Source organism: Glandiceps talaboti, chromosome 12, assembly GCF_964340395.1.
Source record: "Glandiceps talaboti chromosome 12, keGlaTala1.1, whole genome shotgun sequence".
NCBI classification, from domain to species: Eukaryota; Metazoa; Hemichordata; class Enteropneusta; family Spengelidae; genus Glandiceps; species Glandiceps talaboti.
The window spans coordinates 5,807,015-5,833,487 of record NC_135560.1 but is presented as its reverse complement, the minus strand read 5'-3'; the positions used below and the strand labels follow the sequence as shown (position 1 = coordinate 5,833,487).

The 26,473-nt window shown below is 40.6% G+C and overlaps 25 non-coding genes and 6 pseudogenes across 25 annotated transcripts; all 31 read left to right on the top strand.

Moving 5' to 3' along the window:
• The first annotated feature begins 40 nt into the window (after positions 1–40).
• Positions 41–159, top strand: LOC144443958 (5S ribosomal RNA). The gene has a single exon (XR_013481759.1). It is a non-coding gene; the product is annotated as a 5S ribosomal RNA (ribosomal RNA).
• A 564-nt stretch (positions 160–723) lies between these two features.
• On the top strand, positions 724–842 carry LOC144444072 (5S ribosomal RNA). The gene has a single exon (XR_013481802.1). It is a non-coding gene; the product is annotated as a 5S ribosomal RNA (ribosomal RNA).
• Positions 843–1,401: 559 nt separating this feature from the next.
• LOC144443942 (5S ribosomal RNA) lies at positions 1,402–1,520 on the top strand. The gene has a single exon (XR_013481744.1). It is a non-coding gene; the product is annotated as a 5S ribosomal RNA (ribosomal RNA).
• A 495-nt stretch (positions 1,521–2,015) lies between these two features.
• Positions 2,016–2,134, top strand: LOC144443941 (5S ribosomal RNA). Its single transcript, XR_013481743.1, has one exon. It is a non-coding gene; the product is annotated as a 5S ribosomal RNA (ribosomal RNA).
• Positions 2,135–2,700: 566 nt separating this feature from the next.
• Positions 2,701–2,819, top strand: LOC144443968 (5S ribosomal RNA). Its single transcript, XR_013481768.1, has one exon. It is a non-coding gene; the product is annotated as a 5S ribosomal RNA (ribosomal RNA).
• Positions 2,820–3,314: 495 nt separating this feature from the next.
• Positions 3,315–3,433, top strand: LOC144443967 (5S ribosomal RNA). The gene has a single exon (XR_013481767.1). It is a non-coding gene; the product is annotated as a 5S ribosomal RNA (ribosomal RNA).
• A 495-nt stretch (positions 3,434–3,928) lies between these two features.
• Positions 3,929–4,047, top strand: LOC144444071 (5S ribosomal RNA). The gene has a single exon (XR_013481801.1). It is a non-coding gene; the product is annotated as a 5S ribosomal RNA (ribosomal RNA).
• Positions 4,048–4,606: 559 nt separating this feature from the next.
• LOC144443939 (5S ribosomal RNA) lies at positions 4,607–4,725 on the top strand. Its single transcript, XR_013481741.1, has one exon. It is a non-coding gene; the product is annotated as a 5S ribosomal RNA (ribosomal RNA).
• Positions 4,726–5,220: 495 nt separating this feature from the next.
• LOC144443938 (5S ribosomal RNA) lies at positions 5,221–5,339 on the top strand. Its single transcript, XR_013481740.1, has one exon. It is a non-coding gene; the product is annotated as a 5S ribosomal RNA (ribosomal RNA).
• Positions 5,340–5,905: 566 nt separating this feature from the next.
• LOC144443966 (5S ribosomal RNA) lies at positions 5,906–6,024 on the top strand. The gene has a single exon (XR_013481766.1). It is a non-coding gene; the product is annotated as a 5S ribosomal RNA (ribosomal RNA).
• A 495-nt stretch (positions 6,025–6,519) lies between these two features.
• On the top strand, positions 6,520–6,638 carry LOC144444070 (5S ribosomal RNA). The gene has a single exon (XR_013481800.1). It is a non-coding gene; the product is annotated as a 5S ribosomal RNA (ribosomal RNA).
• Positions 6,639–7,204: 566 nt separating this feature from the next.
• On the top strand, positions 7,205–7,323 carry LOC144443964 (5S ribosomal RNA). The gene has a single exon (XR_013481765.1). It is a non-coding gene; the product is annotated as a 5S ribosomal RNA (ribosomal RNA).
• A 495-nt stretch (positions 7,324–7,818) lies between these two features.
• LOC144443957 (5S ribosomal RNA) lies at positions 7,819–7,937 on the top strand. The gene has a single exon (XR_013481758.1). It is a non-coding gene; the product is annotated as a 5S ribosomal RNA (ribosomal RNA).
• Positions 7,938–8,501: 564 nt separating this feature from the next.
• LOC144444069 (5S ribosomal RNA) lies at positions 8,502–8,620 on the top strand. Its single transcript, XR_013481799.1, has one exon. It is a non-coding gene; the product is annotated as a 5S ribosomal RNA (ribosomal RNA).
• Positions 8,621–9,179: 559 nt separating this feature from the next.
• Positions 9,180–9,298, top strand: LOC144443937 (5S ribosomal RNA). Its single transcript, XR_013481739.1, has one exon. It is a non-coding gene; the product is annotated as a 5S ribosomal RNA (ribosomal RNA).
• Positions 9,299–9,793: 495 nt separating this feature from the next.
• Positions 9,794–9,912, top strand: LOC144443936 (5S ribosomal RNA). Its single transcript, XR_013481738.1, has one exon. It is a non-coding gene; the product is annotated as a 5S ribosomal RNA (ribosomal RNA).
• Positions 9,913–10,478: 566 nt separating this feature from the next.
• On the top strand, positions 10,479–10,597 carry LOC144443962 (5S ribosomal RNA). The gene has a single exon (XR_013481763.1). It is a non-coding gene; the product is annotated as a 5S ribosomal RNA (ribosomal RNA).
• Positions 10,598–11,092: 495 nt separating this feature from the next.
• LOC144443961 (5S ribosomal RNA) lies at positions 11,093–11,211 on the top strand. The gene has a single exon (XR_013481762.1). It is a non-coding gene; the product is annotated as a 5S ribosomal RNA (ribosomal RNA).
• A 495-nt stretch (positions 11,212–11,706) lies between these two features.
• On the top strand, positions 11,707–11,825 carry LOC144443956 (5S ribosomal RNA). The gene has a single exon (XR_013481757.1). It is a non-coding gene; the product is annotated as a 5S ribosomal RNA (ribosomal RNA).
• A 564-nt stretch (positions 11,826–12,389) lies between these two features.
• LOC144444068 (5S ribosomal RNA) lies at positions 12,390–12,508 on the top strand. Its single transcript, XR_013481798.1, has one exon. It is a non-coding gene; the product is annotated as a 5S ribosomal RNA (ribosomal RNA).
• A 559-nt stretch (positions 12,509–13,067) lies between these two features.
• On the top strand, positions 13,068–13,186 carry LOC144443977 (5S ribosomal RNA; annotated as a pseudogene).
• Positions 13,187–13,750: 564 nt separating this feature from the next.
• On the top strand, positions 13,751–13,869 carry LOC144443960 (5S ribosomal RNA). The gene has a single exon (XR_013481761.1). It is a non-coding gene; the product is annotated as a 5S ribosomal RNA (ribosomal RNA).
• Positions 13,870–14,364: 495 nt separating this feature from the next.
• On the top strand, positions 14,365–14,483 carry LOC144443955 (5S ribosomal RNA). The gene has a single exon (XR_013481756.1). It is a non-coding gene; the product is annotated as a 5S ribosomal RNA (ribosomal RNA).
• Positions 14,484–15,047: 564 nt separating this feature from the next.
• On the top strand, positions 15,048–15,166 carry LOC144444067 (5S ribosomal RNA). The gene has a single exon (XR_013481797.1). It is a non-coding gene; the product is annotated as a 5S ribosomal RNA (ribosomal RNA).
• Positions 15,167–15,725: 559 nt separating this feature from the next.
• LOC144443976 (5S ribosomal RNA) lies at positions 15,726–15,844 on the top strand (annotated as a pseudogene).
• A 565-nt stretch (positions 15,845–16,409) lies between these two features.
• On the top strand, positions 16,410–16,528 carry LOC144444032 (5S ribosomal RNA; annotated as a pseudogene).
• A 501-nt stretch (positions 16,529–17,029) lies between these two features.
• LOC144443929 (5S ribosomal RNA) lies at positions 17,030–17,148 on the top strand. The gene has a single exon (XR_013481732.1). It is a non-coding gene; the product is annotated as a 5S ribosomal RNA (ribosomal RNA).
• A 564-nt stretch (positions 17,149–17,712) lies between these two features.
• On the top strand, positions 17,713–17,831 carry LOC144444031 (5S ribosomal RNA; annotated as a pseudogene).
• Positions 17,832–18,396: 565 nt separating this feature from the next.
• Positions 18,397–18,515, top strand: LOC144443978 (5S ribosomal RNA; annotated as a pseudogene).
• A 565-nt stretch (positions 18,516–19,080) lies between these two features.
• Positions 19,081–19,199, top strand: LOC144444008 (5S ribosomal RNA; annotated as a pseudogene).
• Positions 19,200–19,764: 565 nt separating this feature from the next.
• On the top strand, positions 19,765–19,883 carry LOC144444066 (5S ribosomal RNA). Its single transcript, XR_013481796.1, has one exon. It is a non-coding gene; the product is annotated as a 5S ribosomal RNA (ribosomal RNA).
• Positions 19,884–26,473: the final 6,590 nt, after the last annotated feature.

Below are 26,473 nucleotides of genomic sequence, written 5' to 3'. Positions count from 1 at the left end.
CTTTTTAGTGATAAATACCAAAGGTTCTGTTCAAAACCTTGTCTACGGCCATACTACGTGGAAACAGCCGGTTCTCGTCCGATCACCGAAGCAAAGCTGCGTCGGGCATGGTTAGTACTTGAATGGGAGACCGTCTGGGAATACCATGTGCTGTAGACTTTTTGATTTTTTGACCTTTTCATTCTATTTACCCATCATTCATCTCGTCTTTAATCACATATATTCTTAATTCGACGCCACACTCATTCGTATGGGGTAGTCTCATAGGCAGAGCCTCCAGCGGCAAAAGGCTGGGAAACGAGACTATCCAAGTCATGATTATCGGCCCTTCCTTTTAATTCCGCTCTAACTCCTCACCAGGTGTCAGCCAATGCAGCAGCCCAACAAGCACTTTCAACTAGCGATTTAATGTACCGAACTTCTGTTTAAAAGTAACTTTTTCATAACGTATTTCAATACCGTGGGTTCTTTACTACTGTTGGGCAACTTGCAATTGAATGGTGTAAACAGTGCCGACTTTAGGATCACCTGTGACAGCCTGTCACTACGTACCTGTGCCGTGTAGAAACTTTTGATATGATATAGAAGTGTGAAATCTATAAAGTATCGGATCTGGATTGTATTTTCGCACACCAACTGTAAGTACATATTGAAGTTGTCATTGCTGAATAGTCAGAGTAGCACTTTTTAGTGATAAATACCAAAGGTTCTGTTCAAAACCTTGTCTACGGCCATACTACGTGGAAAAAGCCGGTTCTCGTCCGATCACCGAAGCAAAGCTGCGTCGGGCATGGTTAGTACTTGAATGGGAGACCGTCTGGGAATACCATGTGCTGTAGACTTTTTGTTTTTTTGACCTTTTCATTCTATTTACCTCGTCTCGTCTTTAATCACATACATTCTTAATTCGACGCCACACTCATTCGTTTGGGGTAGTCTCATAGGCAGAGCCTCCAGCGGCAAAAGGCTAGGGAACCAAGACTATCCAAGTCATGATTATCGGCCCTTCCTTTTAATTCCGCTCTAACTCCTCACCAGGTGTCAGCCAATGCAGCAGCCCAACAAACACTTTCAACTAGCGATTTAATGTACCGAACTTCTGTTTAAAGGTAACGTTTTCATAACGTATTTCAATACTGTGGGTTCTTTACTACTGTTGGGCAACTTGCAATTGAATGGTGTAAACAGCGCCGACTTTAGGATCACCTGTGACTTCCTGTCACTACGTACCTGTGCCGTGTAGAAACTTTTGATATGATATAGAAGCGTGAAATCTATAAAGTATCGGATCTGGATTGTATTTTCGCACACCAACTATACGTACATATTGAATTTGTCATTGTTGAATAGTCAGAGTAGCACTTTTTAGTGATAAATACCAAAGGTTCTGTTCAAAACCTTGTCTACGGCCATACTACGTGGAAAAAGCCGGTTCTCGTCCGATCACCGAAGCAAAGCTGCGACGGGCATGGTTAGTACTTGAATGGGAGACCGTCTGGGAATACCATGTGCTGTAGACTTTTTGATTTTTTGACCTTTTCATTCTATTTACCCATCATTCATCTCGTCTTTAAGCACATACATTCTTAATTCGACGCCACAATCATTCGTTTGGGGTAGTCTCATAGGCAGAGCCTCCAGCGGCAAAAGGCTAGGGAACCGAGACTATCCAAGTCATGATTATCGGCCCTTCCTTTTAATTCCGCTCTAACTCCTCACCAGGTGTCAGCCAATGCAGCAGCCCAACAAACACTTTCATTCTTTACTACTGTTGGGCAATTTGCAATTGAATGGTATAAACAGCGCCGACTTTAGGATCACCTGTGACAGCCTGTCACTACGTACCTGTGCCGTGTAGAAACTTTTGATATATATAGAAGTGTGAAATCTATAAAGTATCGGATCTGGATTGTATTTTCGCACACCAACTATACGTACATATTGAATTTGTCATTGGTGAATAGTCAGAGTAGCACTTTTTAGTGATAAATACCAAAGGTTCTGTTCAAAACCTTGTCTACGGCCATACTACGTGGAAAAAGCCGGTTCTCGTCCGATCACCGAAGCAAAGCTGCGACGGGCATGGTTAGTACTTGAATGGGAGACCGTCTGGGAATACCATGTGCTGTAGACTTTTTGATTTTTTGACCTTTTCATTCTATTTACCCATCATTCATCTCGTCTTTAATCACATACATTCTTAATTCGACGCCACACTCATTCGTATGGGGTAGTCTCATAGACAGAGCCTCCAGTGGGAAAAGGCTGGGGAACCGCGAGACTATCCAAGTCATGATTATCGGCCCTTCCTTTTAATTCCGCTCTAACTCCTCACCAGGTGTCAGCAAATGCAGCAGCCCAACAAGCACTTTCAACTAGCGATTTAATGTACCGAACTTCTGTTTAAAAGTAACTTTTTCATAACGTATTTCAATACCGTGGGTTCTTTACTACTGTTGGGCAACTTGCAATTGAATGGTGTAAACAGCGCCGACTTTAGGATCACCTGTGACAGCCTGTCACTACGTACCTGTGCCGTGTAGAAACTTTTGATATGATATAGAAGTGTGAAATCTATAAAGTATCGGATCTGGATTGTATTTTCGCACACCAACTATACGTACATATTGAATTTGTCATTGGTGAATAGTCAGAGTAGCACTTTTTAGTGATAAATACAAAGGTTCTGTTCAAAACCTTGTCTACGGCCATACTACGTGGAAAAAGCCGGTTCTCGTCCGATCACCGAAGCAAAGCTGCGTCGGGCATGGTCAGTACTTGAATGGGAGACCGTCTGGGAATACCATGTGCTGTAGACTTTTTGTTTTTTTGTCCTGTTCATTCTATTTACCAATCATTCATCTCGTCTTTAATCACATACATTCTTAATTCGACGCCACACTCATTCGTTTGGGGTAGTCTCATAGGCAGAGCCTCCAGCGGCAAAAGGCTAGGGAACCAAGACTATCCAAGTCATGATTATCGGCCCTTCCTTTTAATTCCGCTCTAACTCCTCACCAGGTGTCAGCCAATGCAGCAGCCCAACAAACACTTTCATTCTTTACTACTGTTGGGCAACTTGCAATTGAATGGTGTAAACAGCGCCGACTTTAGGATCACCTGTGACAGCCTGTCACTACGTACCTGTGCCGTGTAGAAACTTTTGATATATATAGAAGTGTGAAATCTATAAAGTATCGGATCTGGATTGTATTTTCGCACACCAACTATACGTACATATTGAAGTTGTCATTGGTGAATAGTCAGAGTAGCACTTTTTAGTAATAAATACCAAAGGTTCTGTTCAAAACCTTGTCTACGGCCATACTACGTGGAAAAAGCCGGTTCTCGTCCGATCACCGAAGCAAAGCTGCGTCGGGCATGGTCAGTACTTGAATGGGAGACCGTCTGGGAATACCATGTGCTGTAGACTTTTTGTTTTTTTGTCCTGTTCATTCTATTTACCAATCATTCATCTCGTCTTTAATCACATACATTCTTAATTCGACGCCACACTCATTCGTTTGGGGTAGTCTCATAGGCAGAGCCTCCAGCGGCAAAAGGCTAGGGAACCAAGACTATCCAAGTCATGATTATCGGCCCTTCCTTTTAATTCCGCTCTAACTCCTCACCAGGTGTCAGCCAATGCAGCAGCCCAACAAACACTTTCATTCTTTACTACTGTTGGGCAACTTGCAATTGAATGGTGTAAACAGCGCCGACTTTAGGATCACCTGTGACAGCCTGTCACTACGTACCTGTGCCGTGTAGAAACTTTTGATATATATAGAAGTGTGAAATCTATAAAGTATCGGATCTGGATTGTATTTTCGCACACCAACTATACGTACATATTGAAGTTGTCATTGGTGAATAGTCAGAGTAGCACTTTTTAGTAATAAATACCAAAGGTTCTGTTCAAAACCTTGTCTACGGCCATACTACGTGGAAAAAGCCGGTTCTCGTCCGATCACCGAAGCAAAGCTGCGTCGGGCATGGTTAGTACTTGAATGGGAGACCGTCTGGGAATACCATGTGCTGTAGACTTTTTGTTTTTTTGACCTTTTCATTCTATTTACCTCGTCTCGTCTTTAATCACATACATTCTTAATTCGACGCCACACTCATTCGTTTGGGGTAGTCTCATAGGCAGAGCCTCCAGCGGCAAAAGGCTAGGGAACCAAGACTATCCAAGTCATGATTATCGGCCCTTCCTTTTAATTCCGCTCTAACTCCTCACCAGGTGTCAGCCAATGCAGCAGCCCAACAAACACTTTCAACTAGCGATTTAATGTACCGAACTTCTGTTTAAAGGTAACGTTTTCATAACGTATTTCAATACTGTGGGTTCTTTACTACTGTTGGGCAACTTGCAATTGAATGGTGTAAACAGCGCCGACTTTAGGATCACCTGTGACTTCCTGTCACTACGTACCTGTGCCGTGTAGAAACTTTTGATATGATATAGAAGCGTGAAATCTATAAAGTATCGGATCTGGATTGTATTTTCGCACACCAACTATACGTACATATTGAATTTGTCATTGTTGAATAGTCAGAGTAGCACTTTTTAGTGATAAATACCAAAGGTTCTGTTCAAAACCTTGTCTACGGCCATACTACGTGGAAAAAGCCGGTTCTCGTCCGATCACCGAAGCAAAGCTGCGACGGGCATGGTTAGTACTTGAATGGGAGACCGTCTGGGAATACCATGTGCTGTAGACTTTTTGATTTTTTGACCTTTTCATTCTATTTACCCATCATTCATCTCGTCTTTAAGCACATACATTCTTAATTCGACGCCACAATCATTCGTTTGGGGTAGTCTCATAGGCAGAGCCTCCAGCGGCAAAAGGCTAGGGAACCGAGACTATCCAAGTCATGATTATCGGCCCTTCCTTTTAATTCCGCTCTAACTCCTCACCAGGTGTCAGCCAATGCAGCAGCCCAACAAACACTTTCATTCTTTACTACTGTTGGGCAATTTGCAATTGAATGGTATAAACAGCGCCGACTTTAGGATCACCTGTGACAGCCTGTCACTACGTACCTGTGCCGTGTAGAAACTTTTGATATATATAGAAGTGTGAAATCTATAAAGTATCGGATCTGGATTGTATTTTCGCACACCAACTATACGTACATATTGAATTTGTCATTGGTGAATAGTCAGAGTAGCACTTTTTAGTGATAAATACCAAAGGTTCTGTTCAAAACCTTGTCTACGGCCATACTACGTGGAAAAAGCCGGTTCTCGTCCGATCACCGAAGCAAAGCTGCGACGGGCATGGTTAGTACTTGAATGGGAGACCGTCTGGGAATACCATGTGCTGTAGACTTTTTGATTTTTTGACCTTTTCATTCTATTTACCCATCATTCATCTCGTCTTTAATCACATACATTCTTAATTCGACGCCACACTCATTCGTATGGGGTAGTCTCATAGACAGAGCCTCCAGTGGGAAAAGGCTGGGGAACCGCGAGACTATCCAAGTCATGATTATCGGCCCTTCCTTTTAATTCCGCTCTAACTCCTCACCAGGTGTCAGCAAATGCAGCAGCCCAACAAGCACTTTCAACTAGCGATTTAATGTACCGAACTTCTGTTTAAAAGTAACTTTTTCATAACGTATTTCAATACCGTGGGTTCTTTACTACTGTTGGGCAACTTGCAATTGAATGGTGTAAACAGCGCCGACTTTAGGATCACCTGTGACAGCCTGTCACTACGTACCTGTGCCGTGTAGAAACTTTTGATATGATATAGAAGTGTGAAATCTATAAAGTATCGGATCTGGATTGTATTTTCGCACACCAACTATACGTACATATTGAATTTGTCATTGGTGAATAGTCAGAGTAGCACTTTTTAGTGATAAATACAAAGGTTCTGTTCAAAACCTTGTCTACGGCCATACTACGTGGAAAAAGCCGGTTCTCGTCCGATCACCGAAGCAAAGCTGCGTCGGGCATGGTCAGTACTTGAATGGGAGACCGTCTGGGAATACCATGTGCTGTAGACTTTTTGTTTTTTTGTCCTGTTCATTCTATTTACCAATCATTCATCTCGTCTTTAATCACATACATTCTTAATTCGACGCCACACTCATTCGTTTGGGGTAGTCTCATAGGCAGAGCCTCCAGCGGCAAAAGGCTAGGGAACCAAGACTATCCAAGTCATGATTATCGGCCCTTCCTTTTAATTCCGCTCTAACTCCTCACCAGGTGTCAGCCAATGCAGCAGCCCAACAAACACTTTCATTCTTTACTACTGTTGGGCAACTTGCAATTGAATGGTGTAAACAGCGCCGACTTTAGGATCACCTGTGACAGCCTGTCACTACGTACCTGTGCCGTGTAGAAACTTTTGATATATATAGAAGTGTGAAATCTATAAAGTATCGGATCTGGATTGTATTTTCGCACACCAACTATACGTACATATTGAAGTTGTCATTGGTGAATAGTCAGAGTAGCACTTTTTAGTAATAAATACCAAAGGTTCTGTTCAAAACCTTGTCTACGGCCATACTACGTGGAAAAAGCCGGTTCTCGTCCGATCACCGAAGCAAAGCTGCGTCGGGCATGGTTAGTACTTGAATGGGAGACCGTCTGGGAATACCATGTGCTGTAGACTTTTTGATTTTTTGACCTTTTCATTCTATTTACCCATCATTCATCTCGTCTTTAATCACATACATTCTTAATTCGACGCCACACTCATTCTTATGGGGTAGTCTCATAGACAGAGCCTCCAGTGGGAAAAGGCTGGGGAACCGCGAGACTATCCAAGTCATGATTATTGGCCCTTCCTTTTAATTCCGCTCTAACTCCTCACCAGGTGTCAGCAAATGCAGCAGCCCAACAAGCACTTTCAACTAGCGATTTAATGTACCGAACTTCTGTTTAAAAGTAACTTTTTCATAACGTATTTCAATACCGTGGGTTCTTTACTACTGTTGGGCAACTTGCAATTGAATGGTGTAAACAGCGCCGACTTTAGGATCACCTGTGACAGCCTGTCACTACGTACCTGTGCCGTGTAGAAACTTTTGATATGATATAGAAGTGTGAAATCTATAAAGTATCGGATCTGGATTGTATTTTCGCACACCAACTATACGTACATATTGAATTTGTCATTGGTGAATAGTCAGAGTAGCACTTTTTAGTGATAAATACAAAGGTTCTGTTCAAAACCTTGTCTACGGCCATACTACGTGGAAAAAGCCGGTTCTCGTCCGATCACCGAAGCAAAGCTGCGTCGGGCATGGTCAGTACTTGAATGGGAGACCGTCTGGGAATACCATGTGCTGTAGACTTTTTGTTTTTTTGACCTGTTCATTCTATTTACCAATCATTCATCTCGTCTTTAATCACATACATTCTTAATTCGACGCCACACTCATTCGTTTGGGGTAGTCTCATAGGCAGAGCCTCCAGCGGCAAAAGGCTAGGGAACCAAGACTATCCAAGTCATGATTATCGGCCCTTCCTTTTAATTCCGCTCTAACTCCTCACCAGGTGTCAGCCAATGCAGCAGCCCAACAAACACTTTCATTCTTTACTACTGTTGGGCAATTTGCAATTGAATGGTATAAACAGCGCCGACTTTAGGATCACCTGTGACAGCCTGTCACTATGTACCTGTGCCGTGTAGAAACTTTTGATATATATAGAAGTGTGAAATCTATAAAGTATCGGATCTGGATTGTATTTTCGCACACCAACTATACGTACATATTGAATTTGTCATTGGTGAATAGTCAGAGTAGCACTTTTTAGTGATAAATACCAAAGGTTCTGTTCAAAACCTTGTCTACGGCCATACTACGTGGAAACAGCCGGTTCTCGTCCGATCACCGAAGCAAAGCTGCGTCGGGCATGGTTAGTACTTGAATGGGAGACCGTCTGGGAATACCATGTGCTGTAGACTTTTTGATTTTTTGACCTTTTCATTCTATTTACCCATCATTCATCTCGTCTTTAATCACATATATTCTTAATTCGACGCCACACTCATTCGTATGGGGTAGTCTCATAGGCAGAGCCTCCAGCGGCAAAAGGCTGGGAAACGAGACTATCCAAGTCATGATTATCGGCCCTTCCTTTTAATTCCGCTCTAACTCCTCACCAGGTGTCAGCCAATGCAGCAGCCCAACAAGCACTTTCAACTAGCGATTTAATGTACCGAACTTCTGTTTAAAAGTAACTTTTTCATAACGTATTTCAATACCGTGGGTTCTTTACTACTGTTGGGCAACTTGCAATTGAATGGTGTAAACAGTGCCGACTTTAGGATCACCTGTGACAGCCTGTCACTACGTACCTGTGCCGTGTAGAAACTTTTGATATGATATAGAAGTGTGAAATCTATAAAGTATCGGATCTGGATTGTATTTTCGCACACCAACTGTAAGTACATATTGAAGTTGTCATTGCTGAATAGTCAGAGTAGCACTTTTTAGTGATAAATACCAAAGGTTCTGTTCAAAACCTTGTCTACGGCCATACTACGTGGAAAAAGCCGGTTCTCGTCCGATCACCGAAGCAAAGCTGCGTCGGGCATGGTTAGTACTTGAATGGGAGACCGTCTGGGAATACCATGTGCTGTAGACTTTTTGTTTTTTTGACCTTTTCATTCTATTTACCTCGTCTCGTCTTTAATCACATACATTCTTAATTCGACGCCACACTCATTCGTTTGGGGTAGTCTCATAGGCAGAGCCTCCAGCGGCAAAAGGCTAGGGAACCAAGACTATCCAAGTCATGATTATCGGCCCTTCCTTTTAATTCCGCTCTAACTCCTCACCAGGTGTCAGCCAATGCAGCAGCCCAACAAACACTTTCAACTAGCGATTTAATGTACCGAACTTCTGTTTAAAGGTAACGTTTTCATAACGTATTTCAATACTGTGGGTTCTTTACTACTGTTGGGCAACTTGCAATTGAATGGTGTAAACAGCGCCGACTTTAGGATCACCTGTGACTTCCTGTCACTACGTACCTGTGCCGTGTAGAAACTTTTGATATGATATAGAAGCGTGAAATCTATAAAGTATCGGATCTGGATTGTATTTTCGCACACCAACTATACGTACATATTGAATTTGTCATTGTTGAATAGTCAGAGTAGCACTTTTTAGTGATAAATACCAAAGGTTCTGTTCAAAACCTTGTCTACGGCCATACTACGTGGAAAAAGCCGGTTCTCGTCCGATCACCGAAGCAAAGCTGCGACGGGCATGGTTAGTACTTGAATGGGAGACCGTCTGGGAATACCATGTGCTGTAGACTTTTTGATTTTTTGACCTTTTCATTCTATTTACCCATCATTCATCTCGTCTTTAAGCACATACATTCTTAATTCGACGCCACAATCATTCGTTTGGGGTAGTCTCATAGGCAGAGCCTCCAGCGGCAAAAGGCTAGGGAACCGAGACTATCCAAGTCATGATTATCGGCCCTTCCTTTTAATTCCGCTCTAACTCCTCACCAGGTGTCAGCCAATGCAGCAGCCCAACAAACACTTTCATTCTTTACTACTGTTGGGCAATTTGCAATTGAATGGTATAAACAGCGCCGACTTTAGGATCACCTGTGACAGCCTGTCACTACGTACCTGTGCCGTGTAGAAACTTTTGATATATATAGAAGTGTGAAATCTATAAAGTATCGGATCTGGATTGTATTTTCGCACACCAACTATACGTACATATTGAATTTGTCATTGGTGAATAGTCAGAGTAGCACTTTTTAGTGATAAATACCAAAGGTTCTGTTCAAAACCTTGTCTACGGCCATACTACGTGGAAAAAGCCGGTTCTCGTCCGATCACCGAAGCAAAGCTGCGACGGGCATGGTTAGTACTTGAATGGGAGACCGTCTGGGAATACCATGTGCTGTAGACTTTTTGATTTTTTGACCTTTTCATTCTATTTACCCATCATTCATCTCGTCTTTAATCACATACATTCTTAATTCGACGCCACACTCATTCGTATGGGGTAGTCTCATAGACAGAGCCTCCAGTGGGAAAAGGCTGGGGAACCGCGAGACTATCCAAGTCATGATTATCGGCCCTTCCTTTTAATTCCGCTCTAACTCCTCACCAGGTGTCAGCAAATGCAGCAGCCCAACAAGCACTTTCAACTAGCGATTTAATGTACCGAACTTCTGTTTAAAAGTAACTTTTTCATAACGTATTTCAATACCGTGGGTTCTTTACTACTGTTGGGCAACTTGCAATTGAATGGTGTAAACAGCGCCGACTTTAGGATCACCTGTGACAGCCTGTCACTACGTACCTGTGCCGTGTAGAAACTTTTGATATGATATAGAAGTGTGAAATCTATAAAGTATCGGATCTGGATTGTATTTTCGCACACCAACTATACGTACATATTGAATTTGTCATTGGTGAATAGTCAGAGTAGCACTTTTTAGTGATAAATACAAAGGTTCTGTTCAAAACCTTGTCTACGGCCATACTACGTGGAAAAAGCCGGTTCTCGTCCGATCACCGAAGCAAAGCTGCGTCGGGCATGGTCAGTACTTGAATGGGAGACCGTCTGGGAATACCATGTGCTGTAGACTTTTTGTTTTTTTGTCCTGTTCATTCTATTTACCAATCATTCATCTCGTCTTTAATCACATACATTCTTAATTCGACGCCACACTCATTCGTTTGGGGTAGTCTCATAGGCAGAGCCTCCAGCGGCAAAAGGCTAGGGAACCAAGACTATCCAAGTCATGATTATCGGCCCTTCCTTTTAATTCCGCTCTAACTCCTCACCAGGTGTCAGCCAATGCAGCAGCCCAACAAACACTTTCATTCTTTACTACTGTTGGGCAACTTGCAATTGAATGGTGTAAACAGCGCCGACTTTAGGATCACCTGTGACAGCCTGTCACTACGTACCTGTGCCGTGTAGAAACTTTTGATATGATATAGAAGTGTGAAATCTATAAAGTATCGGATCTGGATTGTATTTTCGCACACCAACTATACGTACATATTGAATTTGTCATTGGTGAATAGTCAGAGTAGCACTTTTTAGTGATAAATACAAAGGTTCTGTTCAAAACCTTGTCTACGGCCATACTACGTGGAAAAAGCCGGTTCTCGTCCGATCACCGAAGCAAAGCTGCGTCGGGCATGGTCAGTACTTGAATGGGAGACCGTCTGGGAATACCATGTGCTGTAGACTTTTTGTTTTTTTGACCTGTTCATTCTATTTACCAATCATTCATCTCGTCTTTAATCACATACATTCTTAATTCGACGCCACACTCATTCGTTTGGGGTAGTCTCATAGGCAGAGCCTCCAGCGGCAAAAGGCTAGGGAACCAAGACTATCCAAGTCATGATTATCGGCCCTTCCTTTTAATTCCGCTCTAACTCCTCACCAGGTGTCAGCCAATGCAGCAGCCCAACAAACACTTTCATTCTTTACTACTGTTGGGCAATTTGCAATTGAATGGTATAAACAGCGCCGACTTTAGGATCACCTGTGACAGCCTGTCACTATGTACCTGTGCCGTGTAGAAACTTTTGATATATATAGAAGTGTGAAATCTATAAAGTATCGGATCTGGATTGTATTTTCGCACACCAACTATACGTACATATTGAATTTGTCATTGGTGAATAGTCAGAGTAGCACTTTTTAGTGATAAATACCAAAGGTTCTGTTCAAAACCTTGTCTACGGCCATACTACGTGGAAACAGCCGGTTCTCGTCCGATCACCGAAGCAAAGCTGCGTCGGGCATGGTTAGTACTTGAATGGGAGACCGTCTGGGAATACCATGTGCTGTAGACTTTTTGATTTTTTGACCTTTTCATTCTATTTACCCATCATTCATCTCGTCTTTAATCACATATATTCTTAATTCGACGCCACACTCATTCGTATGGGGTAGTCTCATAGGCAGAGCCTCCAGCGGCAAAAGGCTGGGAAACGAGACTATCCAAGTCATGATTATCGGCCCTTCCTTTTAATTCCGCTCTAACTCCTCACCAGGTGTCAGCCAATGCAGCAGCCCAACAAGCACTTTCAACTAGCGATTTAATGTACCGAACTTCTGTTTAAAAGTAACTTTTTCATAACGTATTTCAATACCGTGGGTTCTTTACTACTGTTGGGCAACTTGCAATTGAATGGTGTAAACAGTGCCGACTTTAGGATCACCTGTGACAGCCTGTCACTACGTACCTGTGCCGTGTAGAAACTTTTGATATGATATAGAAGTGTGAAATCTATAAAGTATCGGATCTGGATTGTATTTTCGCACACCAACTGTAAGTACATATTGAAGTTGTCATTGCTGAATAGTCAGAGTAGCACTTTTTAGTGATAAATACCAAAGGTTCTGTTCAAAACCTTGTCTACGGCCATACTACGTGGAAAAAGCCGGTTCTCGTCCGATCACCGAAGCAAAGCTGCGTCGGGCATGGTTAGTACTTGAATGGGAGACCGTCTGGGAATACCATGTGCTGTAGACTTTTTGTTTTTTTGACCTTTTCATTCTATTTACCTCGTCTCGTCTTTAATCACATACATTCTTAATTCGACGCCACACTCATTCGTTTGGGGTAGTCTCATAGGCAGAGCCTCCAGCGGCAAAAGGCTAGGGAACCAAGACTATCCAAGTCATGATTATCGGCCCTTCCTTTTAATTCCGCTCTAACTCCTCACCAGGTGTCAGCCAATGCAGCAGCCCAACAAACACTTTCAACTAGCGATTTAATGTACCGAACTTCTGTTTAAAGGTAACGTTTTCATAACGTATTTCAATACTGTGGGTTCTTTACTACTGTTGGGCAACTTGCAATTGAATGGTGTAAACAGCGCCGACTTTAGGATCACCTGTGACTTCCTGTCACTACGTACCTGTGCCGTGTAGAAACTTTTGATATGATATAGAAGCGTGAAATCTATAAAGTATCGGATCTGGATTGTATTTTCGCACACCAACTATACGTACATATTGAAGTTGTCATTGGTGAATAGTCAGAGTAGCACTTTTTAGTGATAAATACCAAAGGTTCTGTTCCAAACCTTGTCTACGGCCATACTACGTGGAAAAAGCCGGTTCTCGTCAGATCACCGAAGCAAAGCTGCGACGGGCATGGTTAGTACTTGAATGGGAGACCGTCTGGGAATACCATGTGCTGTAGACTTTTTGATTTTTTGACCTTTTCATTCTATTTACCCATCATTCATCTCGTCTTTAAGCACATACATTCTTAATTCGACGCCACAATCATTCGTTTGGGGTAGTCTCATAGGCAGAGCCTCCAGCGGCAAAAGGCTAGGGAACCGAGACTATCCAAGTCATGATTATCGGCCCTTCCTTTTAATTCCGCTCTAACTCCTCACCAGGTGTCAGCAAATGCAGCAGCCCAACAAGCACTTTCAACTAGCGATTTAATGTACCGAACTTCTGTTTAAAAGTAACTTTTTCATAACGTATTTCAATACCGTGGGTTCTTTACTACTGTTGGGCAACTTGCAATTGAATGGTGTAAACAGCGCCGACTTTAGGATCACCTGTGACAGCCTGTCACTACGTACCTGTGCCGTGTAGAAACTTTTGATATGATATAGAAGTGTGAAATCTATAAAGTATCGGATCTGGATTGTATTTTCGCACACCAACTATACGTACATATTGAATTTGTCATTGGTGAATAGTCAGAGTAGCACTTTTTAGTGATAAATACAAAGGTTCTGTTCAAAACCTTGTCTACGGCCATACTACGTGGAAAAAGCCGGTTCTCGTCCGATCACCGAAGCAAAGCTGCGTCGGGCATGGTCAGTACTTGAATGGGAGACCGTCTGGGAATACCATGTGCTGTAGACTTTTTGTTTTTTTGACCTGTTCATTCTATTTACCAATCATTCATCTCGTCTTTAATCACATACATTCTTAATTCGACGCCACACTCATTCGTTTGGGGTAGTCTCATAGGCAGAGCCTCCAGCGGCAAAAGGCTAGGGAACCAAGACTATCCAAGTCATGATTATCGGCCCTTCCTTTTAATTCCGCTCTAACTCCTCACCAGGTGTCAGCCAATGCAGCAGCCCAACAAACACTTTCATTCTTTACTACTGTTGGGCAATTTGCAATTGAATGGTATAAACAGCGCCGACTTTAGGATCACCTGTGACAGCCTGTCACTATGTACCTGTGCCGTGTAGAAACTTTTGATATATATAGAAGTGTGAAATCTATAAAGTATCGGATCTGGATTGTATTTTCGCACACCAACTATACGTACATATTGAATTTGTCATTGGTGAATAGTCAGAGTAGCACTTTTTAGTGATAAATACCAAAGGTTCTGTTCAAAACCTTGTCTACGGCCATACTACGTGGAAACAGCCGGTTCTCGTCCGATCACCGAAGCAAAGCTGCGTCGGGCATGGTTAGTACTTGAATGGGAGACCGTCTGGGAATACCATGTGCTGTAGACTTTTTGATTTTTTGACCTTTTCATTCTATTTACCCATCATTCATCTCGTCTTTAATCACATATATTCTTAATTCGACGCCACACTCATTCGTATGGGGTAGTCTCATAGGCAGAGCCTCCAGCGGCAAAAGGCTGGGAAACGAGACTATCCAAGTCATGATTATCGGCCCTTCCTTTTAATTCCGCTCTAACTCCTCACCAGGTGTCAGCCAATGCAGCAGCCCAACAAGCACTTTCAACTAGCGATTTAATGTACCGAACTTCTGTTTAAAAGTAACTTTTTCATAACGTATTTCAATACCGTGGGTTCTTTACTACTGTTGGGCAACTTGCAATTGAATGGTGTAAACAGTGCCGACTTTAGGATCACCTGTGACAGCCTGTCACTACGTACCTGTGCCGTGTAGAAACTTTTGATATGATATAGAAGTGTGAAATCTATAAAGTATCGGATCTGGATTGTATTTTCGCACACCAACTGTAAGTACATATTGAAGTTGTCATTGCTGAATAGTCAGAGTAGCACTTTTTAGTGATAAATACCAAAGGTTCTGTTCAAAACCTTGTCTACGGCCATACTACGTGGAAAAAGCCGGTTCTCGTCCGATCACCGAAGCAAAGCTGCGTCGGGCATGGTTAGTACTTGAATGGGAGACCGTCTGGGAATACCATGTGCTGTAGACTTTTTGTTTTTTTGACCTTTTCATTCTATTTACCTCGTCTCGTCTTTAATCACATACATTCTTAATTCGACGCCACACTCATTCGTTTGGGGTAGTCTCATAGGCAGAGCCTCCAGCGGCAAAAGGCTAGGGAACCAAGACTATCCAAGTCATGATTATCGGCCCTTCCTTTTAATTCCGCTCTAACTCCTCACCAGGTGTCAGCCAATGCAGCAGCCCAACAAACACTTTCAACTAGCGATTTAATGTACCGAACTTCTGTTTAAAGGTAACGTTTTCATAACGTATTTCAATACTGTGGGTTCTTTACTACTGTTGGGCAACTTGCAATTGAATGGTGTAAACAGCGCCGACTTTAGGATCACCTGTGACTTCCTGTCACTACGTACCTGTGCCGTGTAGAAACTTTTGATATGATATAGAAGCGTGAAATCTATAAAGTATCGGATCTGGATTGTATTTTCGCACACCAACTATACGTACATATTGAAGTTGTCATTGGTGAATAGTCAGAGTAGCACTTTTTAGTGATAAATACCAAAGGTTCTGTTCCAAACCTTGTCTACGGCCATACTACGTGGAAAAAGCCGGTTCTCGTCAGATCACCGAAGCAAAGCTGCGACGGGCATGGTTAGTACTTGAATGGGAGACCGTCTGGGAATACCATGTGCTGTAGACTTTTTGATTTTTTGACCTTTTCATTCTATTTACCCATCATTCATCTCGTCTTTAAGCACATACATTCTTAATTCGACGCCACAATCATTCGTTTGGGGTAGTCTCATAGGCAGAGCCTCCAGCGGCAAAAGGCTAGGGAACCGAGACTATCCAAGTCATGATTATCGGCCCTTCCTTTTAATTCCGCTCTAACTCCTCACCAGGTGTCAGCCAATGCAGCAGCCCAACAAACACTTTCAACTAGCTATTTAATGTACCGAACTTCTGTTTAAAAGTAACGTTTTCATAACGTATTTCAATAGTGTGGTTTGTTTACTACTGTTGGGCAACTTGCAATTGAATGGTGTAAACAGCGCCGACTTTAGGATCACCTGTGACAGCCTGTCACTACGTACCTGTGCCGTGTAGAAACTTTTGATATGATATAGAAGTGTGAAATCTATAAAGTATCGGATCTGGATTGTATTTTCGCACACCAACTGTAAGTACATATTGAAGTTGTCATTGCTGAATAGTCAGAGTAGCACTTTTTAGTGATAAATACCAAAGGTTCTGTTCAAAACCTTGTCTACGGCCATACTACGTGGAAAAAGCCGGTTCTCGTCCGATCACCGAAGCAAAGCTGCGTCGGGCATGGTTAGTACTTGAATGGGAGACCGTCTGGGAATACCAAGTGCTGTACACTTTTTGATTTTTTGACCTTTTCATTCTATTTACCCATCATTCATCTCGTCTTTAATCACATACATTCTTAATTCGACGCCACACTCATTCGTTTGGGGTAGTCTCATAGGCAGAGCCTCCAGCGGCAAAAGGCTAGGGAACCAAGACTATCCAAGTCATGATTATCGGCCCTTCCTTTTAATTCCGCTCTAACTCCTCACCAGGTGTACATGTCAGCCAATGCAGCAGCCCAACAAACACTTTCATTCTTTACTACTGTTGGGCAACTTGCAATTGAATGGTGTAAACAGCGCCGACTTTAGGATCACCTGTGACAGCCTGTCACTACGTACCTGTGCCGTGTAGAAACTTTTGATATATATAGAAGTGTGAAATCTATAAAGTATCGGATCTGGATTGTATTTTCGCACACCAACTATACGTACATATTGAATTTGTCATTGGTGAATAGTCAGAGTAGCACTTTTTAGTGATAAATACCAAAGGTTCTGTTCAAAACCTTGTCTACGGCCATACTACGTGGAAAAAGCCGGTTCTCGTTCGATCACCGAAGCAAAGCTGCGTCGGGCATGGTTAGTACTTGAATGGGAGACCGTCTGGGAATACCATGTGCTGTAGACTTTTTGATTTTTTGACCTTTTCATTCTATTTACCCATCATTCATCTCGTCTTTAATCACATACATTCTTAATTCGACGCCACACTCATTCGTATGGGGTAGTCTCATAGGCAGAGCCTCCAGCGGCAAAAGGCTGGGGAACCGAGACTATCCAAGTCATGATTATCGGCCCTTCCTTTTAATTCCGCTCTAACTCCTCACCAGGTGTCAGCCAATGCAGCAGCCCAACAAGCACTTTCAACTAGCGATTTAATGTACCGCACTTCTGTTTAAAAGTAACTTTTTCATAACGTATTTCAATACCGTGGGTTCTTTACTACTGTTGGGCAACTTGCAATTGAGTGGTGTAAACAGCGCCGACTTTAGGATCACCTGTGACAGCCTGTCACTATGTACCTGTGCCGTGTAGAAACTTTTGATATATATAGAAGTGTGAAATCTATAAAGTATCGGATCTGGATTTCATTTTCGCACACCAACTATACGTACATATTGAATTTGTCATTGGTGAATAGTCAGAGTAGCACTTTTTAGTGATAAATACCAAAGGTTCTGTTCAAAACCTTGCCTACGGCCATACTACGTGGAAAAAGCCGGTTCTCGTCCGATCACCGAAGCAAAGCTGCGTCGGGCATGGTTAGTACTTGAATGGGAGACCGTCTGGGAATACCATGTGCTGTACACTTTTTGATTTTTTGACCTTTTCATTCTATTTACCCATCATTCATCTCGTCTTTAAGCACATACATTCTTAATTCGACGCCACAATCATTCGTTTGGGGTAGTGTCATAGGCAGAGCCTCCAGCAGCACAAGGCTAGGGAACCGAGACTATCCAAGTCATGACTATCGGCCCTTCCGTTTAATTCCGCTCTAACTCCTCACCAGGTGTCAGCCAATGCAGCAGCCCAACAAACACTTTCAACTAGCTATTTAATGTACCGAACTTCTGTTTAAAAGTAACGTTTTCATAACGTATTTCAATAGTGTGGTTTGTTTACTACTGTTGGGCAACTTGCAATTGAATGGTGTAAACAGCGCCGACTTTAGGATCACCTGTGACAGCCTGTCACTACGTACCTGTGCCGTGTAGAAACTTTTGATATGATATAGAAGTGTGAAATCTGTAAAGTATCGGATCTGGATTGTATTTTCGCACACCAACTGTAAGTACATATTGAAGTTGTCATTGCTGAATAGTCAGAGTAGCACTTTTTAGTGATAAATACCAAAGGTTCTGTTCAAAACCTTGTCTACGGCCATACTACGTGGAAAAAGCCGGTTCTCGTCCGATCGCCGAAGCAAAGCTGCGTCGGGCATGGTTAGTACTTGAATGGGAGACCGTCTGGGAATACCATGTGCTGTAGACTTTTTGATTTTTTGACCTTTTCATTCTATTTACCCATCATTCATCTCGTCTTTAATCACATACATTCTTAATTCGACGCCACACTCATTCGTTTGGCGTAGTGTCATAGGCAGAGCCTCCAGCAGCACAAGGCTAGGGAACCGAGACTATCCAAGTCATGATTATCGGCCCTTCCTTTTAATTCCGCTCTAACTCCTCACCAGGTGTCAGCCAATGCAGCAGCCCAACAAACACTTTCAACTAGCTATTTAATGTACCGAACTTCTGTTTAAAAGTAACGTTTTCATAACGTATTTCAATAGTGTGGTTTGTTTACTACTGTTGGGCAACTTGCAATTGAATGGTGTAAACAGCGCCGACTTTAGGATCACCTGTGACAGCCTGTCACTACGTACCTGTGCCGTGTAGAAACTTTTGATATGATATAGAAGTGTGAAATCTGTAAAGTATCGGATCTGGATTGTATTTTCGCACACCAACTGTAAGTACATATTGAAGTTGTCATTGCTGAATAGTCAGAGTAGCACTTTTTAGTGATAAATACCAAAGGTTCTGTTCAAAACCTTGTCTACGGCCATACTACGTGGAAACAGCCGGTTCTCGTCCGATCGCCGAAGCAAAGCTGCGTCGGGCATGGTTAGTACCTGAATGGGAGACCGTCTGGGAATACCATGTGCTGTAGACTTTTTGATTTTTTGACCTTTTCATTCTATTTACCCATCATTCATCTCGTCTTTAATCACATACATTCTTAATTCGACGCCACACTCATTCGTATGGGGTAGTCTCATAGGCAGAGCCTCCAGCGGCAAAAGGCTGGGGAACCGAGACTATCCAAGTCATGATTATCGGCCCTTCCTTTTAATTCCGCTCTAACTCCTCACCAGGTGTCAGCCAATGCAGCAGCCCAACAAGCACTTTCAACTAGCGATTTAATGTACCGAACTTCTGTTTAAAAGTAACTTTTTCATAACGTATTTCAATACCGTGGGTTCTTTACTACTGTTGGGCAACTTGCAATTGAATGGTGTAAACAGCGCCGACTTTAGGATCACCTGTGACAGCCTGTCACTACGTACCTGTGCCGTGTAGAAACTTTTGATATGATATAGAAGTGTGAAATCTGTAAAGTATCGGATCTGGATTGTATTTTCGCACACCAACTATACGTACATATTGAATTTGTCATTGGTGAATAGTCAGAGTAGCACTTTTTAGTGATAAATACCAAAGGTTCTGTTCAAAACCTTGTCTACGGCCATACTACGTGGAAAAAGCCGGTTCTCGTCCGATCACCGAAGCAAAGCTGCGTCGGGCATGGTTAGTACTTGAATGGGAGACCGTCTGGGAATACCATGTGCTGTAGACTTTTTGATTTTTTGACCTTTTCATTCTATTTACCCATCATTCATCTCGTCTTTAAGCACATACATTCTTAATTCGACGCCACAATCATTCGTTTGGGGTAGTGTCATAGGCAGAGCCTCCAGCAGCACAAGGCTAGGGAACCGAGACTATCCAAGTCATGATTATCGGCCCTTCCTTTTAATTCCGCTCTAACTCCTCACCAGGTGTCAGCCAATGCAGCAGCCCAACAAACACTTTCAACTAGCTATTTAATGTACCGAACTACTGTTTAAAAGTAACGTTTTCATAACGTATTTCAATACTGTGGGTTCTTTACTACTGTTGGGCAACTTGCAATTGAATGGTGTAAACAGTGCTAACTTTAGGATCACCTGTGACAGCCTGTCACTACGTACCTGTGCCATGTAGAAACTTTTGATATGATATAGAAGTGTGAAATCTGTAAAGTATCGGATCTGGATTGTATTTTCGCACACCAACTGTACGTACATATTGAAGTTGTCATTGCTGAATAGTCAGAGTAGCACTTTTTAGTGATAAATACCAAAGGTTCTGTTCAAAACCTTGTCTACGGCCATACTACGTGGAAAAAGACGGTTCTCGTCCGATCACCGAAGCAAAGCTGCGTCGGGAATGGTTAGTACATTGTACTTGAATGGAAGACCATCTGGGAATACCATGTGCTGTAGACTTTTTGATTTTTTGACCTTTTTATTGTAAATTTTGCTGGTTTTTTTGTTTTTGCTGATGATGGGGATATAAATTGAAGATCTTTGACCAATATAAAAATAGTGGTCTTATTGCTAGGCATATTTGCATACACTTATGTGAATGTTTGCTCACTGGTCTAAGAATTCCTGTTGTTATCTTTGTGAAATACAGCACCATTTGGCTGTTGCTATGGGCGTGGTCATGGTTGCTAGGGATATTTGCATACATCTTTTTAAATGGTTACTCACCTACCAGATGATGTTGTTATTTGACCAAAATATACTGCCATTTGGTTGTTGCTAAGGGTGTGGTCATGGTTGCTAGGGCCAATTGTGTCAAAATTGTGTGAAAATCTGCAGAATAACACTTCTTGAAATATCTCGCCAAGTTTCAGTCTCAAGTATTGGATGTCAGCCCAATCTGCACAGTAGTTTTTGAATTAAAGATTTTTGACCAAAAAGACACAATTTTATACCTGATTTGCATATCACTGATGGGATCATCAAGCATGTAGTGAACAATTCTTAATCTAAACACCCCTAACAATGTTCCCACCAAATTTCAGACCAATCTGCCCACTAGTTTTTTTAGTTTGAATTTTTTGACCAAAAGTCATTTTCTGACCCCAAATCACACATCGGTGGTAAGATCATCTTGAATTGAACAATTTCTCAACTAGACACCCAAGGTAATATACCCACCAAATATCATGGCAATTGGTCCAGCAGTTTTTTACTTTAAGTTGTTTACAGATAGACAGACAGACAGACAGACACTTTGCCATGCCTGTAGCACACTACTGAACCTTATCAGTTCAGTTGTGCTAATAAAGAATACTTTTTATAGGATAGACAAATTAATACAGTTGTACAGTTCCAATAAATGTAATATTTGATGGAACTACGTTCAGTAGATTAATACTGTTTTACTAGTTTTGAGCGCAGGGAGCCCAGGAACTGTGTTACTTACAAACAAACAAACAAACCAATCAACAAACAAACAAATATGCATGGATTAATGGAATATTTTAAACTCATGGATAACTATCTATCCACATGTACTTAGGTATATACAGTCGTGTGTGGTTTGTGTGGATGAGTATATATAGAAACATTGTACATTATTTCAATAGTATACAGGCTCATGATATCAAAATGGTAATAGGTAGGATAGGTTAATACAGTTATATGACAATTACAGAGTACTTCCTCTATGCATTCCATTACATGTCGGTAATATTCAGAAGAAAAAAATCACACAGGACACCTTATGTTAATCAAGGAGTTTGTTATTAATATAGTAACCACAAACAATAAATATGAAATATGAATTAAAATACAACATAATTACATGAATATAGAAATGAAGTCTGTACACATAAAGAAGATTTCTGTTATTTTAAAATTGAAATGGTAGTAAAAAAAACAACACGTTACTACAAAGTTCAAATCAGCATAGAAAATTACTTGTAATGATTTTGTTATTTGAAATGTACTGACGAGAAAGAGAGCTAAAAAAGATGCAATAAGAAGTATTCTGAGCTGTATCTTGAAGCCAGGATGTAAACATATCAATAAACATGCATTCCTTTTCCCATGTTAATATTTGTATTACACAGGAAATGGTAGCCTGTTTACTGTGTGGCTGTGTTTATTGATAGCTCTCATGTCCACTGAGGAAAAGTTAAGGGCTAGTGAAGTATTACCCCGGTAACCCAGCCTTCGGTTTACTATAATAGACACAAACTAAATATATTGTTATTCAAAGTGGTAGATTACACAACTGGGTGATAGTAGTTCCTCTGTTGTGTGATTCACCCTCTGGTCAACATAGTGTATACATTGGAAGTCTCAAAACAGCATTGCAAGTTCATAGAACCCTAAATAAATTAGTTTTCAGAGACATCTCTCTACTGAGACTATAATTAACCGAAGTCCATTCGATGTATCAACATGTTACAACAATAGTTTTAGTTTGTGTCTATCTTAATCGTAGATCGAAGGCTCAATTACCAGTCATAACAGCTCAGTGCAGGAAACAGATAAAGGAAACATACATTTAGTTCATGTTTCCATCTAGTGCTGAAATAATTTTGTGACTTCAAATTTCATTTTCTAGACTGACATGATGTTTGTAGTAAGTTCATGTCATGCTGCCAGGAGTTATAAGGAACACCTTTATACAAGATTTAGTTCACAAAAGAAAAATATGTTGACCTTCATTGATAAGCTGGTAAATATATGTACCGTACTTCAGATAGGTTTTTATGATGAGAACAAATAATATCAGATTTTAATTGCAACTATCATACAAAGGACTTGTTCATAATGTTTATTCAAGTCAAAGATTTGAAATGACGGGTGGGTCCGTTAGTTCAAAAAAAAAATGAAAAAAGCAACTGAGTATCAACCCCAGGTGGAGGCTCAATAATGCAGTAACCAGTAACATTTGAAACAGAAACTTTTTGAAATGTGTACAAGTTAGTAATATTAGATGTACATAATAATGCTATATGTGTCATGACAAAAAAATAGTGTACACCAAATTAATAAAATTTGTTAGTTTATGCGATCACTTTGGAGTTACATTATAAAATATTCATACTGTATGCAAAAACCATACATAAGTGAGTTAATAAATGCATGAATATTATATCCAACAAAAGTTAATTTATGCAAAATATGCAAGAAATATGCAAATTATGTGAAGTAACAGTATTATTATGGGTAAATTGCTATCAATCATAATTTTGTGGGAATAATTTTTAGAGTTTCAAAACTAAACATCTTAGGGTGTTTGTACACAACCTTGATTCTTGTTAGATACTTAGAATCACATGCAACACTTCAGAAAAAGTTCATGCAATGATTTGAAACTCGGACTCATCACAATCAGAGATATCAATACACTGTGTGATATACACTTTGTTAGTTAAGTTGCCATTTTTCCAGGTATTACAAGCTGCCCCTGATATTTTGCAAAATATTGTGCAAGATAGTTTTCTTCCTAATCAAAATGTATATTGTGTATTCCTTTATATCCTAAACACAGGCTTTATTGACATCATTGCATATTGGATATCATCTGAAGATTGAGAGCCTGCAATCTGCAACTTCTCAATGCCTGCAATCTGCAATCTCTGTCTGCAAACCCATGAGTTAGGCCATACCAATTACTATGTCAACCCCACTCTCTCCGATCTTGCAGAATAAAATGTAGATAACTTTAATCTAATTTTGATTTCTATGTCAACAGTTTATGTGGAGATTTTCAAATTCTTTTTGTACGTTTTTTGACTTCCCTGATTTCAAACTTCTCAGTTGAGCTGGCGAATCTTTCAGTTTGTACATTTTTGAAATGTACATTTCCGAAAAGTCTTCAAGAGTGAACCAGACATGACATGAGGTAGCACAGATACACAATATTACCTGTCAAATACTGAAATCAGTCAGTCTTTGAATTTTTTGCTGGATTAACGATAAAATAAATAACGTCAGAAACTGACAATATTTATGTCATTGCTGTTAAATGCAATATTACCATAACAACAGAAATTATGCCATTCACAACAGCAACCATGCACAAGATTGACCTGGTAAAAAGGAAGAACTTCTCTATCAATGGCTTTTTTTTCGAAGTTTGGAGAGGTAGTTTTATGTATCAGCATATTTCACACTTGCTGACATGATTTATATAATTCCTGGTTTGACAGGTACTGGAATACGGCCATCAAAAAGTCAAACTGATTAATATAATGGTGCTCTTTAGGAATTAAACCTTGACAAAAAGACATTTGTTTGGTCAAAAGTACCTTTACCAAAAAATGCTTGGGGGAAAACTGTACACTGACAGTGTCCTCTGAGTTGAAAAATGTCATGGAAACTGAATATGTCTTCAAAGTATCTGTGATTGTGACAAAAACTGATATGCAATAACATGGTAATACTAAGACCAATATGGCCTCTTCAAATATGATTTATGATGGGGCGTGTAAACAACAAGAAAATCCAATGTGGCCTCTCCAAATATAATAACAGTGGCATGTAAATGAAAAGAAAATCCAATATGGCCTCAAGTATAGTTAAAATGGGTATGTAAACTAAAAAGATTCCAATGTGGCCTCAAGTATAGTTAAAATGGGTATGTAAACTAAAAAGATTCCAATGTGGCCTCAAGTATAGTTAAAATGGGTATGTAAACTAAAAAGATTCCAATGTGGCCTCAAGTATAGTTAAAATGGGTATGTAAACTAAAAAAAATCCAATGTGGCCTCAAGTATAGTTAAAATGGGTATGTAAACTAAAAAGATTCCAATGTGGCCTCAAGTATAGTTAAAATGGGTATGTAAACTAAAAAAAATCCAATGTGGCCTCAAGTATAAGTAGTTAAAATGGGTATGTAAAAAAAATCCTAACATGGCCTCTTCAAGTATTTTCACATTTATATTTGTAACACAAATTTCTATATGATGTTTGTTTCAATAAATGCTGTACCAATTTCATTTGGTAAAGTTCATCAAAATACTGAATTCATTAAAAAAGCATACAACATATCTAAAATTATGCAGCATCTTAGTTTTGTTTTATTTTCATCTGTTATAGACACCATTTTGGAAGCCACTTGAACAAAAAATCTCAACAAAAAAACAAAACAAACTATAAGTTCATGAAAAAAACATGAATGGCAAAAAATTGATCAACAGGTTGTACTTTGCAATCTTTCAACTACAAGCATGCAGGGAGGTGAAAATTAAATAAAGATGCAGATTTAAAAAGAATATGTAAATTTGTAAATCGGTTTTAAAAAAATTACAAAATGTAATTTCTTGATGTATCTTGTTTTGTTCTATTTCAATAACCACTGGAAAAAAAATCATCAGATTTAATTTTAGAAAATGGGAAATGAAATGTAAGGTATAACACCTTGAGAACTGTGTTGAAAATTTCATTCATTGCAAACTTCTACAAATCTGACAATAACAATTCCTCACTAATCTGAGATTTCCATTTCATTAAATAAGTGATACTGTCATCAGGAAGTCATGCACGGACTTGACACTCAAAATACCCCCCCCCCCCCCCCTCCATCCAAGTACTGGGTGTAAGAATAAGAGAACTGTCCTTGCAAATCAGACCAGGAAATCCAACACATGCAATTCAAAAAAGAAACAAAATTGAAGGCATCTGCTTGACAAACAATCAAAGAATATTTTAGCAACGGTCCTAAACTTTGTAGTTTATAGCCGTCACTCGGTTAATCTTGACTATTTCCTCTCAACACATGATTTGGAAATCATATTCATTATTTTACTTTACTGAAGCATGGCCAGATATACCAAATTCTTACTGGATTTAAATCTACCCACTGTGTCAGATGAAATCTAATTCAGTAGTGTCACCATGCGATGTGAGTATCAATGAATTGGTGTCAGTACACAGAATTAGCCAATCACAGAGGGAAACAGTACAAAGGGTTAGCCAATCACAGAGGGAATCAGTTAGCCAATCACAGAGGGAAACAGTACACAGAGTTACTCAATCACAGAGGGAAACAGTACACAGAGTTACTCAATCACAGAGGGAAACAGTACACAGAGTTAACTAATCACAGAGGGAAACAGTACACAGAGTTACCCAATCACAGAGGGAAACAGTACACAGAGTTACCCAATCACAGAGGGAAACCGTACACAGAGTTAACCACTCACAGAGGGAAACAGTACACAGAGTTACCCAATCACAGAGGGAAACCGTACACAGAGTTAACCACTCACAGAGGGAAACAGTACACAGAGTTAACCAATCACAGAGAGAAACAGTACACAGAGTTACCCAATCACAGAGAGAAACAGTACACAGAGTTACCCAATCACAGAGGGAA